The sequence below is a fragment of the Ictidomys tridecemlineatus genome, chromosome 8, assembly GCF_052094955.1.
Source record: "Ictidomys tridecemlineatus isolate mIctTri1 chromosome 8, mIctTri1.hap1, whole genome shotgun sequence".
In the NCBI taxonomy this organism is placed as follows: domain Eukaryota; kingdom Metazoa; phylum Chordata; class Mammalia; order Rodentia; family Sciuridae; genus Ictidomys; species Ictidomys tridecemlineatus.
In genome coordinates this window covers 100,004,799-100,021,943 of record NC_135484.1, presented here as the reverse complement: position 1 = coordinate 100,021,943, position 17,145 = coordinate 100,004,799, and the positions used below count along the sequence as shown (strand labels likewise).

At 38.6% G+C, this 17,145-nt stretch overlaps 1 long non-coding RNA gene across 1 annotated transcript; it reads left to right on the top strand.

Annotated features, from left to right (window-relative positions):
* The first annotated feature begins 375 nt into the window (after positions 1 to 375).
* Positions 376 to 2,995, top strand: LOC110597501 (uncharacterized). The gene is made up of 2 exons (XR_013425106.1): positions 376 to 915; positions 2,798 to 2,995. It is a non-coding gene; the product is annotated as an uncharacterized LOC110597501 (long non-coding RNA).
* The last annotated feature ends 14,150 nt before the right edge of the window (positions 2,996 to 17,145 follow it).

Here is a 17,145-nt window from a genome sequence, read left to right as displayed (position 1 = left end):
ATCCGGCAATGGGATTAAGCAAAAAGCAAACTAAACATACGAGAATGGAGGTTTATAACGCAGGGAGATGAAAACAAAAAAGCAAATGGTTTTTAAAATGTATCCAAATCATAACTGCCCTCAAGGGCATGGCGGAGGGAGTTGATTTTGAGAATCTATGGGATGGAAACTAGAATCAGCATCTTAAGGAAAAGTATATTTAATGCAGGACCCATTTGCTATCTGAATAGCGTTGCTTGAAGTATCTTATAAAAATAGCAGGGCACCAAGACTGTGAAGATACACCTGCAAAAAATAGAAACCTCCTTGTGTATTCTTATACAGAATTCTGAACAGAATTACCACGCTATCTTACTTGCAAACCGGTAAGTTAAAGGCTTTCTCACCTTATAAAAAGATCACTGGATCCTTTTAAATAACTGTTGTGAGCGAGCTATGGTGATAACAGACCAAACACTAGTGTGTTTTTCCACAATGTCAGAATTTTTGAATTTCAATATATTCCAGGTTATACCACTTTCATCGGTGGCAGTTCATCGAATACTTGTAGGTCACCTTATAGTCATAATCCAGGCAATCCCAAATTCTTTTATTCCAATCTTAAAAGGTTAAGAAAGGGTTAAGGCAACCACAGGGGTTGGGGAGGCTGAAGTGAGAGCAAAGGCAGAGAGCAGATAAAAATGCAGTCATTGTAGGCGTTCAGATAAGATTAGAACCAGCCAAAGAACTTGTTCAGGGTCACAGAACTGTCAAGGGGCAGGAACTTATCGGCCAAGGTCTGGACAGAAGGCAGTCTCAGAATGTCAGCTTGAGATGTCAGCTTGGAATGGGGTGTGTGGTCTCTGCTGAAGCCGGGGACAGAGAAGATACTCACTGTGGCAATTTTTCTGGGCAAGACTCATGAGGAGTGACCAGGTGATGGGGTCAGGGATTCACTGTAGCCAGGCTCAGGTTGCTCCTCCTTTTCTGGGCCTGCGTGAGTAGGTTGCTTTATTTGGTGGTTTGGTGTGTTCCATAAGCTCATGGGTCTGAAGTTTTAGATTTGAGTTTGATAAACCAGTGCATCCATGTGCTTCCGATTAATTTTATAAGTTCACAGATGTTCATTTTTTTAGCACAATTAATTTGTTTGACAGTTTGTGCTTTGGGTTGTGCTAGGCAGAGGGTGGTTGTTTACTTTGTATAAACAAGATATAGTCATTCCACCTCAGCACTTAAAATGGAGTAGCTCATGGCACATTGCTTTATAAAGTAGAGTAACTTAGGCATAGTCTGAGAACTACTGTTCTATGTATTATACATCATGGAGTAACTCAGAGCAGGATACCATCCTGCTCTCCACAGAAACTTACTTTACCAAAAATTGAACACCAGGGGGAAAAGGTGTTTCATGATACCATTGATTAAATATCAATTAGTAATTAAGATACTGTACAGCAAGTCTGAAATTACAATTTTTAAAATATCAATTGCATATCCAAGTTTTTTGTTCATTTTAGTTCTTTGAGTATTTTTTTTTGTATTTTTTAATTTTATTTTTGTGGTACAATTTGTATGCAGTAAAATGCCCATGTCTTAAGTGTTTATAGCTCAATTAATTTTTACCTATGTACATCCCCATGTAATCACTCAGTACACAATAAAGAACCTACCCATTGCCCCAGCATATATTTTTAATTTTACTGAACAGTAATCTAAAAGACCAGATTGTTTAATAAAAAATATTTGATAACTCCGTAGCTGAAATTCCCATCAACTGATTATTATCTTATGTTTGAAGGTGTCCAGGACTATGCGCTGATAAATATCTTAAATATAATCTGCCTAAGCAAAATGTACATGCCATTTATTTGTATGTGTATATGTATTTCTAGTTATCATTATTCAATTTATAGTTACTACATGTTTTATGCCATTGTGGTGGACAGATAAATTGATCCATGGTCAAAGAAAAAAGGATGTCTCTTGACTGCTTGTTTTTGTATACAATATTGTATACAATAAATGACAAATTAAAAGAAAAAAATTTAGAAAAAGGATCCTGTTTGCAATTATTTACTGAGATAATTACTTATTAACCTAAGAATATTTTTATCATTTGATCATAACTCTCATTTTATGAGTATATTGGATGCAATACTGATAATAATCTCTGCTCTAGAAACAACTTGAAATTAACACTAGAACCAGGAAACTTAGTTCAAATTAGCACAGGAATTAAGTCATTTGCAGTGAAAAGTCTAAAGGAGTGACAGTTTGGTAACCACATCTTTGATTCTAACATACTTTTTCCCCCCTAGGCTTCAGTTTCTTCATACAGAAGATGAGGAAATTAAATTAGAAAATCTCTAGTAAATCAATTCCACTCTAACATTTTCATTAAGTCTATGGCTTAATGTGTAAAGACAAATTCCATTTAATGAATTATGCCATGGTCCTTGATAAAAACTTGATTTGCCCTAATGTCATCATCTTCAACCATGAAGGACACGTAGATATTTTAATTGGTATTTCTCCCTGTTTTCATGATGAAATGAAATCATTAATCAGAGAAATTATGTTTCCTTGATTATCTCCCACTCTTTCAAACTGCCCAGAGAAAACCATTGGGTTGTTCTTAAAAATTAGGGACATTTGTACATATTTCATTTAAAGTCCACGTAAGCTTAACCAGTGTCCCACCGGCTCTACTCCTGACTCAAAACGAAGAAGCACACATTATTTAATGAAGTAATGTATCTATGTTTCTATATTTGCTCAAATTCTTGCTTTCTTCCTTGTTTTATTTCTACCTTAGAGCTCGATGGACTTAATTACCAAGGCTGAATAAACGCTAGGGGGCTCCCTGGAGTGCAGAATGTGCAAGAAAACTGCGGTGGAATACAGATTACAAATTATGTATAATACTTCCATTTTTCCTTGTCCTCAGGGACCAAAAAGTACTCAATGTCACAATAAAAAACTATAATAAACATTACTAATATTTCCTAAATGACATATATGCATATGTGTGTCTGTGTGTGTATGTGGTAATATATATATATATATATATAATTTTTTTCCCTAAACCAGTAAGCAACTTTTTATGTTGAAAAATATTTTAAACAATACCTTATGGTTAATAACTTGTTTTAGGCCCTCAGGAAATTCATTATCAATTCTTCAACACTAGTTTATAAGCCACAAAAGCATAGAGATTAGAAAAATCTGTTTCTAGGTGCTAGGGAAGCTTAAGGGATAATCTGAAGGTGCAGGCTTGTCCCAGCCAAGTAGATCTCTTCTCTTCTATGGTATGGACTAGTAAGAAACTTCTCCAGGTGTCATAGGTAGGTTTCAAGCACAAGACAGAGGTAAAGTTAGTGACTTCCTGGCTTCTCGGCTGGCAGTTTTTTTTACTTAACTACTACTTCAGTTCCTTCTTCCAAATTAGGCTGTATGTAATATGTAGCTCAAAGAATGATTCATTGTAATGATAAGGGATATAAAATATTGAGAAAAATGCCTGGTATGTAGTAAGCGTTAATGTTAGCAAACATTGGTGGTATTGGTGGTTGAAGAGGGGTCAAGAGATGGGTAGAGAACGGTGACACAGCACCCTGATGCATTCTGAAACAATTCAGACAACCAAATTCAAGCTCCCTTCCCACTCCTACCAAAATCTTCCAATAGAATCAATCCAAACACTTCCTAAATAAGATCTTGTCTACTGGAAATCCAGTTGGCTAAATGAGTAACACAGAGACAGGGTATTATTTGACTCCAATTCTACCAGTGTTGGAAGCCATCAGGCACATTTGTCCCATGTTTAAAGAATATTATGAAATATCAAATGATCCCTGGAATCAATCAGTGTGTCTTCTGAAAGAGTCTGCTGGCCTGTCTTTTATCTCTCATATTCCCCCATCTTTTATTCCTATAGTCCTTCAGGTTAGAAATATTAAAAGAGCAGGAGGGTCTAGGATCCAGAGAGCATCATGATCCTGATTTTACCATTGAATTTGCAACACAGTTGGCCTGCCAACAATTTGTGATTCATGGTCATTTGCCAAGGTTAATTTCAGCAGTCTGATTTCTTAATCCCTGAGAAGTCATCTCGGTTCTTCATGACACAAATCTTTACTGAGAATCTGTTTGAAGAGCTTTGCCTCAATGCTTAGAGGCGCAGATTGCAGAAGGTAATTAATTGTCAAAAACTAATTGATTGAATATAAAATGGCATGTGAGATTCCCTAATAATAACTCCATTTGATAAATGTGCCTGGATTTGTTATAATTGTGCATTTTATTTATTTATTTACTGGTATTACAGGTTGAACCCAAGGGAACTCTACCACTAAACTACATCTCCCGTCCTTTTTATTTTTTATATTGTGAAGGGTCTTGCTAAATTGCCAAGACTGGCTTCAAATTTGCAATCCTCCTATCTCAGCTTCCTGAATCTCTGGAATTAAAGGCATGTGCCACTGCTGAGGCTCTAAGTGGGTATTTTTAAAGACATAGTCTGTTAATATTACAAAACAATGAAGATACTTAATTATATCAACAAAATAAATATTATCTGAACATGTGTTTATCTAATTCTGTCCTGGACAGAAGATTTCAGATCAATGTTGCTTAACAGAAAAAGAATGCATTATACATTTTAAGTTTTCTAGCAGTACTTAAATAAAAGGTTTTTTATTTTAAAAAGTAAAACGAAACTGGTGAAATTAATTCAATGATATTTTTAATTTAACCCAATATAGCTAAAATATTACCATTTCAAACTGTAATCAATAGAAAATGCTTTAATGAGATATATTACTTTTTGTCTTGACTTTAAAATCCAGTTTTAAAAATCTCAATTCAAACTAGCCACATTTGCCTACTGGCTACCACATTGGACCAAACAGCTTTAGAGGATAAAATCTATCTTTTGAAAGATAAGAGCTTTAAATAAGAGCTGCCATTCATTGAGCATGTACTATGTACTAGACACTGTGCTAAGCACTTTACCATATAGTCTTATTGAATTTTAACCACACCTTGGAAGATTGTTATTTTTAATCCTCATTTTATGTTGAAAAGATTGAAGCCTAAAAGATCCCAGATTTCCTCACCAATAAGGGATAGAGGCAGGGATAGGATGTAAGTCTATGTGGCTATATCAAATACTATTTAAGACCAAATGAGTATGTTCAGATCCAAATGCAGAATTTGGCTCATAAGATTCAGTTCTAGGTACTTAAATATTAAGTAAACAAATATTTTATATCTTAAAATACCTTAATTAATAAAAAACATGTTATAGATCTGGTATAAAATCGTTTGCAGTGATAAATAGTAGGTATAAATTTACCCTGAAGTAATAAGGAAAGGTTAAAGAAATCTGCCCTCCATATTCATATGCTCTGTGTCTGTGTATTCAACTTATCCCAGATTAGAAAAAATATTACGTATTGTATCTATGCTATATGAACTCTTTCTTGTCATTATTCCCTAAACAAAATATAGCATTTACATTTACATGACGTAGTATTTACATAGCATTATTTGGGCATTATAAGTAGTCTACAGATTAATTTAAAGTATGTAAGGCTCTATGCCATTATATATATATATATATCTTAAGCTTCCAAAGGTGTGGATGTGTGCAGCTGGAACCAATCCTCCTTGGATACTGAGGGATCAAAAGTGTTGCCTCTGGAGAAATGCAGTAATAACATTCTTTGTAGTTATAGCAAAACACTTGAGAGATACCAAAAAGCCCAGAATGAAGGACTGGGGGGAAAGGTAGGGTAGGATTGGAAGCAATCAGGTACATCAGATCTAACTCTAGAGGACACTGACCAACAGGGTAGGTAGACTGTGTTTGACATAGTGGGCAAAAGGGAGCCAGGGATGGCTTTGGAGCAAAGGATAGACGGTATCAAAGTTGTACTTTAGGAAGAGGGATCTGGCCAAAGCATGTGTTGAATGGATTATTTTAATCACATAAAAGAAACAAGGCCAGAAAGGGGTGTTCAAAGAGAACTCAGGAAAAAAAAAATGAGGGTGACACATTTCAGGTGGAAAACTGCCAAAATTGAAAGCTATGTATTTGGATAGAAGAAGGAATGAAGGAGAGGGTAGGGTAAAAATTAGACACACTGCCTCCAGGGCTTACAGAAAGCATACTGAGTTTAATGGTCTTTACTTAGATCTTTATTTAGAATGAACAATTGTTTTGCAGTTAAAACAAAAAAGAAAAGAAACTGAAAGACCACTAAATCTCCCAAAACAGCAGCAGTAAAGAGAGGAATACAACCTTGACATTTAGTTTCAAAACTTTGTCTAGGATATTTTTGAAAAGGAAAGAAAATTATATTTTGTTGAACAAAATATAAATAAATTAGACTTAAAAAGGCAAAATATATATAAATTATACCAAAATCAGGTTTATGCTAAAACTCTAAGCAAAATTAGTAAATCAACTCATAAAACTTAAAAAAAAGAAAAAAACCTCATGATTGCAGCTAGAGAGAAACAGGGTGGAGAGCCAGTGCCACTTCAAAGTAAGTTGAATATTAATTTTAATTAGATCCATACCATTTGCCTGAGAATTTACAGTTCCTGACCTCCACATTCACAAGCAGCTTTATAGAAGCCAGAGTTAAGATGAATGAACCTTGCTACTTCCTCTACTCTGAACATTTGACAAAATAGGAGTAGAAAAATATGTGTAAAATACTGCACTTCCCCCTCCCCACCAGAGCACATACCCAGAGTTCTCCTCCAGCATCTTATTACATTCTTCCAACTCGGTTGTGGGAATCTTCAGATAAAAAGCAATACAAGTCTTCATTATATTTCCAATCCTTCAATATTTTGTTAATTTTAGAGAAGGTAGAAAAACCATTGGCACTCTGATTTTATATTTTATGGGACATAAGGATCCAAACAAAGATCTCTGAGAAGCTGAGAGGTTTCATGTTCACCACTTTCCCAGTTTTTCGCTGGATTCTTTGATGAGCCTCCAAAAAAATATCTCTGATCTGAAACCAAACCTGATGGAAAATTTTCCTGGCCTGTGTCCATCTGGTTAGCCACCTGTTTCTCCCTATAGCTAATTTAGCAAGGGGATCTGAGAAAGCCAGAGGTATTGGCTCACAGCCTTAAAGGTCTGGGTAAGATAGCTTTTAAAATAATCATTCTTTACACACTGTCATACACCAGTGACATCCTCATTACTTAGAAATACAAAGTACAAATGTCTATTTTAAAAAAATCCAGAAAATCATGCTACATACTAGAATTTCAGAGCTAGAAACCACCCTACTAACCATTTAGTCTAAAGCCTCATTTCATAATTTAGACAACTGAGGTTCAGAAAAATTTGGATATAGTCTAAGTTCAACATTATTTAAAACAAAAAGGTTTTTTTGTTTTTTTTTTTTTTGTATTGGGCATTGAACTCAGGGGCAATCAACCACTGAGCCACATCCCCAGCCCTATTTTGTGTTTTATTAGAGACAGGGTCTCACAAGTTGCTTAGCACCTCCATTTTGCTGAGGCTGACTTTGAACTCACTAGCCTCCTGCTTCAGCCTCCCCAGCTGCTAGATTACAGATGTGCACCATCGTGCCTGGCAAAGAGGTTTTGTTTGTTTGTTTGTTTGTTTTTTAAGGTAGAGAAATAATAAAGAACAAGACTCTGAAAGAGATGTAGATTTGAGCAAATCAAACTTTTAGAACTGAGATATATAGTTATTGAAATAATAAATTAATAACCCAGTTAAAAGCAGAGTAGATGCTTTTAATGATGACCATTAACAAGGGAATAGAAACTAGATGGAAATAACTAGCAATGTCTAATAGTTATTCCTTCAGTGATGAATATGTTCTAATATCTGCTCTGTCCAATATGGTAGCCAGAAGCACTTGTGGCTATTAAGCATATGAAATGTGGCTGTTTGAATAAGAACATTTCAAAATTTTTCTTTAACATCAATTAATTTAAATTTAAATGGCCACCTGTAGCTAGCAGCTACTATATTAGACAGCACCACTTTAGACAATTGCAAGTGGCCAGAGCCAACCAAAGTTTAATATTCTCAGATCTTTGTGTTATTTGGGAGGAGAACAGAGATTTTGAAATAAGTTTTTCATGTTAAAGTTCTAGGACATTTTTTGGAAAGGAAAGAAAATTATATTTTAAGGACTGGAAAATTGAAATAAAATGTATCCTGTACAAGGTGTAGGGGGAAAGAAGAAGGAAAGCACTACAATACATTGAAGATAGGAAGAGGTAGAAGAAATAAATCAGATGGAAATACCACAAGAAATAAAAACCTAGTTTATTCTCACAATGGAATACAGAAGTTTAATGGAACTCCCACATCCAGAGAATACTGGGTGAAAAAAAAAATCAAATAGCAAAGATATTCATAGTATGAGACCTTTTTTGTAAAGTTTTAAAGCATGTAAACTTACTATTTTACTAACATGGAAATGAATGACACAGACCCACTTTAGGATAGTGGCTTCTTCTAGAAGATGAGCACAGAAAGGGTCAACTAATGGTCCATACCCCTAAGTAGTTTATTTTAAAGAAACATTTGAAACAAATATGAAAAAATGTTAATGTGTATAAAATCTGGGTGATGAGTATGGGGTTTTAGTTATTCTGTTTGAAATGTACAATAGTTGCAAATTATTATCTTTTGTAAATGAAAATTAAAATTCAAAAGAAACACATTAAGCCAAACCATTCAGATACTTTTTTGTCTGTGTTGTAATATTTCTATCTGAAGGGTTTTAAAATCTTAGGAATTGAACTTGATTTTGTATTGCTTAGGGAACTTTGGTTCACAAAATATTAAGCAAAAATAATGAGCCCTCTCCACAGTAGAGGACTGAGGAGCTGGGCCTTCCAGTTCCACCGAGGGATTTTATTTCCTTAGAATAGGAATCAGCAACTTATTTAACACTGTGTTCTATTAGTGGAACCAGTCCATACCCTTGAGATCCATTGGATGGCAGTGGGAGAGGAAGAAAAGGGAAGAAAGGAAAAGGATAGGGATCACAGGGAAGAGGGAAGGAGAAGGCTATTGTGGAGGGTTCCCAACTGCCTTTGCCTAGAGAGCCATCAGCAACACACGCCTGTAGAGGAAATGGGATGGAATGATCTCACCTTCTTGCTTGGATATTTTTCTGTGAGTGTTTGCTTCTTTTATTTTCTTACAATTAGCGTTTATATATCTGACTCTCCCAATAACCATGTCCTATTCTTCTCACCTGGAGTGCTCACTTAGCACATCACCTGACATGGAATACGCATTAATGAATGTTTGTCAAATGAATAGTGAATGTATAATGTCAACTCATAATTGATTTCTTGACTTCTTGTTCTCATTCTTGAGCTGTAATACCTCCAAATTTCTCTGTTTTTTTTCCCTGGTACTGGGGATTGAACCTAGGGGTGCTTTACCAATGAGCCCCTATTTTCTATTTTTTGAGACAGAGTCTTGCTAAATTGCTGAGGCTGGCTTCAGATCGAAAGACTCAGCCTCCCAAGTGGTGAAGATTACAGGTGTGCACCACCATACCCAGCCCAAGCCTTTCTCTTTTACTTTATGGAATTCAAGGGTCCCTCTTTCAGGACATCAAAATTTGAGACCTTTAATCTTTTCTTATCTTTGGCTCCTCACTGGACCATTCAAACCAGTGCCTCACAGGTGCCTTTTCAGGAAGATGAGAAAGACAGATTAGAGACAGTGTCTGAAAACAGGAACTTTCTGGAGTCCCAGGAGTGTCACAGATACCTGAGCCTGAGATTTTTAACCTCATGAGAGCTGTGAGTGACAGGGAGCCATAGAAGATAGAGAGGATAGAGAGCAGGGTTGTGGCAATTCTTGATGCCTAGTTTTCTTATCTTTCCTCCTCTTTTTCCAGGTTGTTTAGGGCTTGTAGAGCCCTAAACTTCCTTTTCCCAGGAAGGTTAGGGCTCTACAAGCATTATCTCACACCAGCCCTGGTCCTCCAAAGTCAGTCCTGGTCTTCAGGATAACCATCCACTTTGCAAGAGAAATCAGCTGTGCATACTGCTGTGGGTGGTACTATCTTAACAAAGAAAGCAGTCTGGCCCAAGATATTTCTGTCAACTGTGCTGTAAGAACCAGTCTGTTCCACTTGGTTGCAGTTTAGAGAATTTCCAACAAAGATGTTGGGCTCACCCCCATCTGCTGGAGAGCAGCTGGCCTCACCTTGAATCTGCCTCCTGTCCATGGCCAGCCAATGCATGACCTGCTGGCCTTTCATCAGTGAACTATTATAGAGTTAAGTCAAAGAGGGGGCAAGTTGGGAGAAAGGCTGAATGTCACTAGATGTTTGCATAGTCACTGTACAGCAAGGCAGACTTGCGTGGGTGCACAGTCACCTGGGGTACTTAGAAGTCTGATATTTGTTTCAGAAGAAGACAAGGCTAACAGGTCCATACTTCTCTCTCCTTGTCAACCAACAGGTCTACGCTTATCTCTCCCTGTCAACAGATTGGGGTGGCTGTGGCTGGCCAAGGAGACTCCCTGTATAATAGCCAGTCTCTCTGGGTCCTACAAAGTCTATGGACTCTTAGTCAGGTAGCCTAGGTGGAGAGGAGCCTGTAGAACAATTCTCTGCTTCCTTCCTTCCTTGCCATAGGGTCTAGATTGAGCAAAGCAATGGCAAAGCACAGGGCCTGGGACATTAGCAAGCTCAATGATCTGGAGCCTCTATAGCATCTTCTGTTCTACCAGGAGTTTCACCGGTGATCCTCAGCAACTAATGGAGCACAAAGAGCAGCAGCCTTAGTACATTTTGCAGGATTAGGGGCTTCTCAGGGGGTTCTTTCCTCAGTAATATTGTCCTTCCTCTTTTGACAGACAAGCCACTCTCTGAAATAGAAGTAGAAACAGGGTACAGGACCATTCATGTTAAGCCTGACCCTCCCAGGAGAGAAATACACCAGTCTTCCTCTCCCGCAACCTCCTGTGAACTCCCTCATAGCAGACTTGAACAAATATTAGCCTGACTTCCCACTGCACTGGAATGTGTCACTGCCTTAGTCTGTGTTGTGTAGCAAAACGCCCGAGTCAGGGTAATTTATACAGAAGAGAAATGTATTTGGTACAGTTTTGGATTCTGGAAAGTCCATGATCAAGGCATCAGCAGGTTTGGTGTCTGGTGAAGGCCTGGTCTCTTTTTCCAAGATGGTGTCTTGAGCCCTGTGTCTTCTTATGACAGAAGAGCAAAGGGGGATGGTTGTTATTTCCTCCCAGCCCTTTATGAGGGTACTAATTCCATTCATGAGGGCTCTGCCCTTGTGACTTAATTGCCTCTTAAAAGGCTCCATCCTTAATACTGTTACACTGCCTGTTCAATTGCTACACATAAATTTGGGGGACATCAGATAATAGCAGTCTCTAAAGGTGACCTCAGCTGTCATGCTTAAGAAAGCTCATGCAGCTGTACTTTAAAGTGAGCAGCTTTCCTCCACCTTGCCCTTTTGCCTGATGCTTCATCTCACCCAAACCAGTGAGTCAGCTGTCTATGGACTGAGACCTCTAAAATCATGTGCCAAAATAAACTTTTCCTCCTCTAAGTTTGCTTTGTCACTTATTTTGGTCATAGTGATGCAAAGCTGACTAATACAATGTCCATGAGAGAGTACCCCTCCTAAGGTTATCTCTTGGTTATTTGAAGCAGAAATGAAACCCACAACCACAGCCTCTGCAATAGCCAGATTTTCAGTGCTAGGGATCAAACCCAGGGCCTTACACATTCTAGGAACGTGCTCTGCCACTTAGTCATACACCCCCAGCCTTTCCCCTCCTTTTCTTTTAGGAGAAATTTGAAAATTTAATGTGGTAGATAACAAGGTGAACTAAAGATAAGGGAACTTAAGCTTTTAATTGAAAGATACTTATATGAAAACATTTAATGATTTGGGGTTTTTCCCTCATATTTCATTCTATCTTGGCTTTGAGGCATAACAGGTGCCTGGATCAGGGCTTCTAATGATCATGACCAGGCCTTAACCAAGAAGAATCATGGTCCATGTCTCTTGTGGTTACCCCTCAAGTCCCTTCTGTTATTTTTCATTAATTCAAGAGACATTTAGGGTCTACTTTATGAGCAGGCATTATATTAAGCATGGGTATTCATTCATAATAAAAATGCACATTATCTTTGGAAAACAATATAGAAGTTCCTCAAAAAATTAAAAATAGAATAATTAGCAATCCCATTTCCGGGTGTGTATCCAAAACAATTGAAAACAGGATGTTAAAGACATATAGTCACTTCCATGTTCATAGCAACACTATTCACAATAGCCAAGAGGTAGAAGTAACCCAAATATCTGTTGATGGGTGAGTGGATAAACACATTGTGGTATACACATACAGGGGAATACCATGTAGCCTTAAAAAGGAAGGAAATCTTGTTTCCTGATACAACATGGATGAAGTTTGAGGACATTAAGCTAAGGGAAAGAAGCAATCACAAAAGTAAATCCTGTATGATTCTATTAATATGAAGTATCTAAAGTAAACACACACACACACACACACATACACACATTAACAATGGTCATCAGAGGCTAAGGAGGGGAACAAAAGGTGGTATTTGATTAATGGCACTATGGTCTGAATGTTTGTGTTCCCCCACCTGATTCATTTATTGAAACTTAATTCCTGAAATGGTGGTCTTAAGAGAGGGAGCCTTGGGAGGTGATTAGGCCATTAGCACAGAGCTCTCATGAATGGATTAGTACCTGTCTTCGGCTATTTTCTGTTGCTATAAAAAAATACCTCAGGGTAGATAAGTTATAAAGAAATGAGGTTTATTTTGGTTCATAGTTCTATCCAAGATCAGGTGGCCACATTTGGTCAGCTTCTGGTGAACACCTTGTGCTACATCCTATCATTGCCAAGAAGCAGAAAGGGGAAGTAAGCACATGCAGAAGGAGCATATCTGCAAGACAGACCAAGGGTAGTGCCAGGTTGTTTGATAAGAACCCACCTTTGTGGTAAATAATCTAGTTCCACAAGACTTAACTCACTCCAGTAAGACCTAATCAAGTCTCCAGAGAACTAGCCCAAGCTCTTGAGACAAAATTAATCCATTCATGAGGACATGAGAACATGCCCTGTGACCTAACCACTTCCTGAAGGCCCCATCCCCTGATACTGTTGCTTTGAAGAATTAAGCCTCAAAAATGAATGAGCTATGCTGGACACACCCATGTTCAAATCATAGTAGTGCCCATTATAAATATGGCCCCAAAGACATGCCTTGTACCTTCCATCATTTGAGGACACAATGAAAGTGGGCCCTTACCAAACTCCCAATCTGCTGGCACTGGACCTTGGGTTTCCAGGACTCCAGAACTGAAAAATAAATGACTGCTATTTATAAGCCACCCAGTCCATGGAATTTCATGATAGCTACCCAAAAGGACGAAAACAAATGGATATAAAATTTCAGGTTTGCAAGATTAAAAAGTTTGGGATTTCTGGAGATCTGTTTTGGCAGCAGTGTAAATATACTTAACACTATTGAACTGTACGCCTAAAAATAGTTTAGATAGGAAGGTTTACATGTTTTTCTAAACTACACATCATCCTTGCCCTCGGGTCCCTTATAATTTTAATAGGAAAAAATCATTAAGTGAACCTGAAAGTAAACAAGCAGCACTATAAGGAACAAGAGTAATCAGGTAAAGGTAGCATTCAGACTTCCTTTATGTGACTTGATCAGGTGTCTCTGATTGTCACCAAAGTTAGATATTTGTAGGCTCCTCAGAGAAAGTCTTGCTTCTCAGTCTTTTCTCCAAATGTGAAGTCTTGAAATGAGTCTACAACTCGATTACAAGCCCAGCTCTGATGACTGCAGTGATAGTGGTGGCAGCAGTGGTGTTAGCAAGTCTCCTTAGCCAGCACAAACACCACAATGCCTCTTCATCCCTGGATTCCTTGGTGCACAGGAGGGGCTGGGGTGACAGTTGTCTGAGCTGAAGCTGGAGTATTCTTTTGTATTGTAGTAAGCAGTTTTTGTCTTTTATGAGTAGATACTACCTATTTTCAGCCTCACAGTTTCAGAGCATCTTTGATATCTCATTTAGAGTCATATTGAAAAGAGGAAGAGGCTGGAGGATGTAGTTCAGCAGTACCGTGTATGGTTAGCATCTACCAGGCCTGGATTCAATCCCTGGCACCACCGGAAGCAGGGGAGGGGAGAGGAAGAGCTACAAAGACATAACTCACAAATGCTCATTCCAACTAATCTTTGAGGGTAGGTGTTTTAACTAAATATTTTCAACCTCTATGAAAGGAAGAGTCCTTCGTCAGGTAAGAGATGCTTCTTTTGATGCTTTCTTGCCAAATGATGAGGCTTCCCTCCCTCTGCTCCTCTGATGATCTCAGCTTCTAGTCAATTGCACAAATCCCCAAGTAGCCCAGGGTCTTGTGATATCCATGGCCCAGGGCTCTATGTAGGCCTCTGAGGTATCAGCAGTTAAAAATGGCAAGAGACAGGAGTACCAGAGTCTCTTCACTCCTCTCATCTTCTGTCAAACAGCTGATAAGACTTCACCCAAGACCTGGGATCAGTTCTGACATTATCATTTAGAGGTGTCTGGGGCCTCAGAGAATGTTCATGTGTCTACCATGAGCACATATAAAAGACATTTTTATAACAGAAGTAATGCAATGTTAGACTTGGTGAATATAGTTGGACTCTTGCATGTTGCAGAGGAAGAAGTTGAGGCTTGGAGAGGTTCTAGAACCTTGGAGTTTTGGGCAGTAGCCTCCCTAGTCCCCAAGTCTACAGCTTTTCCTAGTTTAAGGTTTACCCAGGGCCTTACTATAATCTCAACAGACCAACAACCATCATCTTCCTGGCACAGTTATCTCTTGACAGAGTGCTGGGGCAGATAAAAGATGGATCTGACACACTATTTTCATCTTTTGCTCCAAGTTCGAATGCAGCCACTCTCCAATAATCACTAACAACTGATGTCAGTTGTTAGAATTTTCTGGGCTTTAGGAGTCTCAGAACCAGCATTCACCTCAGCTCAGTTCTTAAACACTCAGAAATGAGACTTAGGCCTCTTCCTTCTCACTCTCAGATTAACAAATAAACACCTGCCCTCTCCAAACAAGGGCCCCTCACCAAAATAAAATCTTCCCTCTCTACCTTATTGTAGTCGTTAACATTAAAAATCATAACACTATTGAACTGTACACCTAAAAATGGTTTATAAATCACCTATCACCCTACCCAGCCCATAAATCTTAAAGGAAGTCAACAAGGATTTACAGACTAACCAAAATATTTTTTTTAATTATACTTGTTTAACTAATAGAACAGTCTAATTCAAGTATAATCATTCACTTTAAAATTCCTCAACATTTTCCTCTCCACCTCTGCACTAGTAGAAATTGTGTGATGTAAGTAGAGAAAACCGGGAGACAGGAGGAGAACACGGTAAACACAAGTGAAATTACAGCGGGGCATGGGTGCTGTCTGGCTGCATTTCTAAAGATGGAGAACCCGAGGCTCCTCCTCCAGCTGTGCAAAATTCCTGTCCAGTGTTTGCCTTTCGCTCTTGAAGTCTGGATGTTCAAAGATTGCAGCGCCTGGCCTCAGCTGCTGGGTGGGATGCCTTGGGGAGGAGGGCTGAGGGAAGACAAGGAATGAAACTTGTTTTCACAAAACTGCAGGAGGGAGCACAGCTGCAGAAACTACAACTTCCAGATGCCCCTCCGCTTAACCAACCGAGAATGAACAGCTCCACCACCCAATAAGCTCCTGAAATACAGTCCTGGGATAACCAATTACAACCAGAAGAGGGCGGATACTTAACAAGGTAGACTTTATGTGGGTATTCTGGTACTATATTCCCACACTCACCCTTGTACACACCCTCACGCCCACGCATACCCACGGGTACAATTCAGCATCCAGCTTTCGCATATTATCCCACTGACCTGCTACCTGGTCCTCCCGTCCCCAGACACCTTTATTACTTTATTACACTTTAATCTTTAATTTCAGGGTTACCTTTCTAAAAAAGCAAAGATATCATGTCATCCCTTGTTTAAATTTCATCAGTGATTCCCTTTGGTTCTTAGGAAGAAATTCAACCTTTTTAGCTTGGCATGCAGGCCTCTGCCTGCTTCCCCCTCGCCCTGGCCCCTAGCTCAACTAGTACCATGCTGCTTTTTGTCCCTGTGCCTACTGCAGATCCCACTCCCTGGAGCTAATTTCATCATCTTATCCTTTACAAAGGTAACTTTTAAGTGGGTCTACTCAGTGTGGTGTCCTTCCTCTAGGTAGCCATAGCGCCTGGCTCTTAGAACAACTCTCTTACTGTGTTTTGTCAGTTTATTCAGCTTTTCTCTTAATTCCTGAAGGCAAGTATTATATCTTTTTCACTTTTGCATACCTACTGCCTAGTACCTAAGAGGCACATTAAATGTTTGGTGAATGAATGACCTTAAGAGTATATGCACTCACTGGGCATGGTTGTACACTCATGTAATCCTAGTGACTCAGGAGGCTGAGGCAGGAGGATTGCCAAGTTCAAAGCAGCCTCAGCAACTTAGTGAGGTCCTAAGCAACTTAGTGACTCAATGGTTAAGCATCCCTGGGTTTAATATCCAGCACAAAAACAAAACAAACAAAAAAAGTATATGCACTGCAATGCTGGAAGCATCACAATACTGACTTCAGATTCTACTACAGAGCTATAGTAACAAAAGCTCCATGGTACCTGGCGTAAAAGCAGACACACAGACCAATGGTACGGAATAGAAGACTCAGAGATGGACCCGTACAGATACCGTCATGCGATCCTTGACAAAGATGCCAAAAACATATATGGAGAAAAGATGGCCTTTTAAACAAATGGTGCTGAGAAAATTGATTATCAATACATATACAAAGATTAGACCCTGATCTCTCACCCTGCACAAAAATCAACACAAAACAGATTAAAGGCCTAGGAATTAGATCAGAAGTTAGAAGAAAATGTAGGGTCAACACTCCAGCATATAGGCACAAGCAAACTTTCTCAATAGGCCCCCTAAAGCTCAGGAAATAATGCCAACAGTTAGTAAATGGGATGGAATCAGATTAAAAGGCTTCT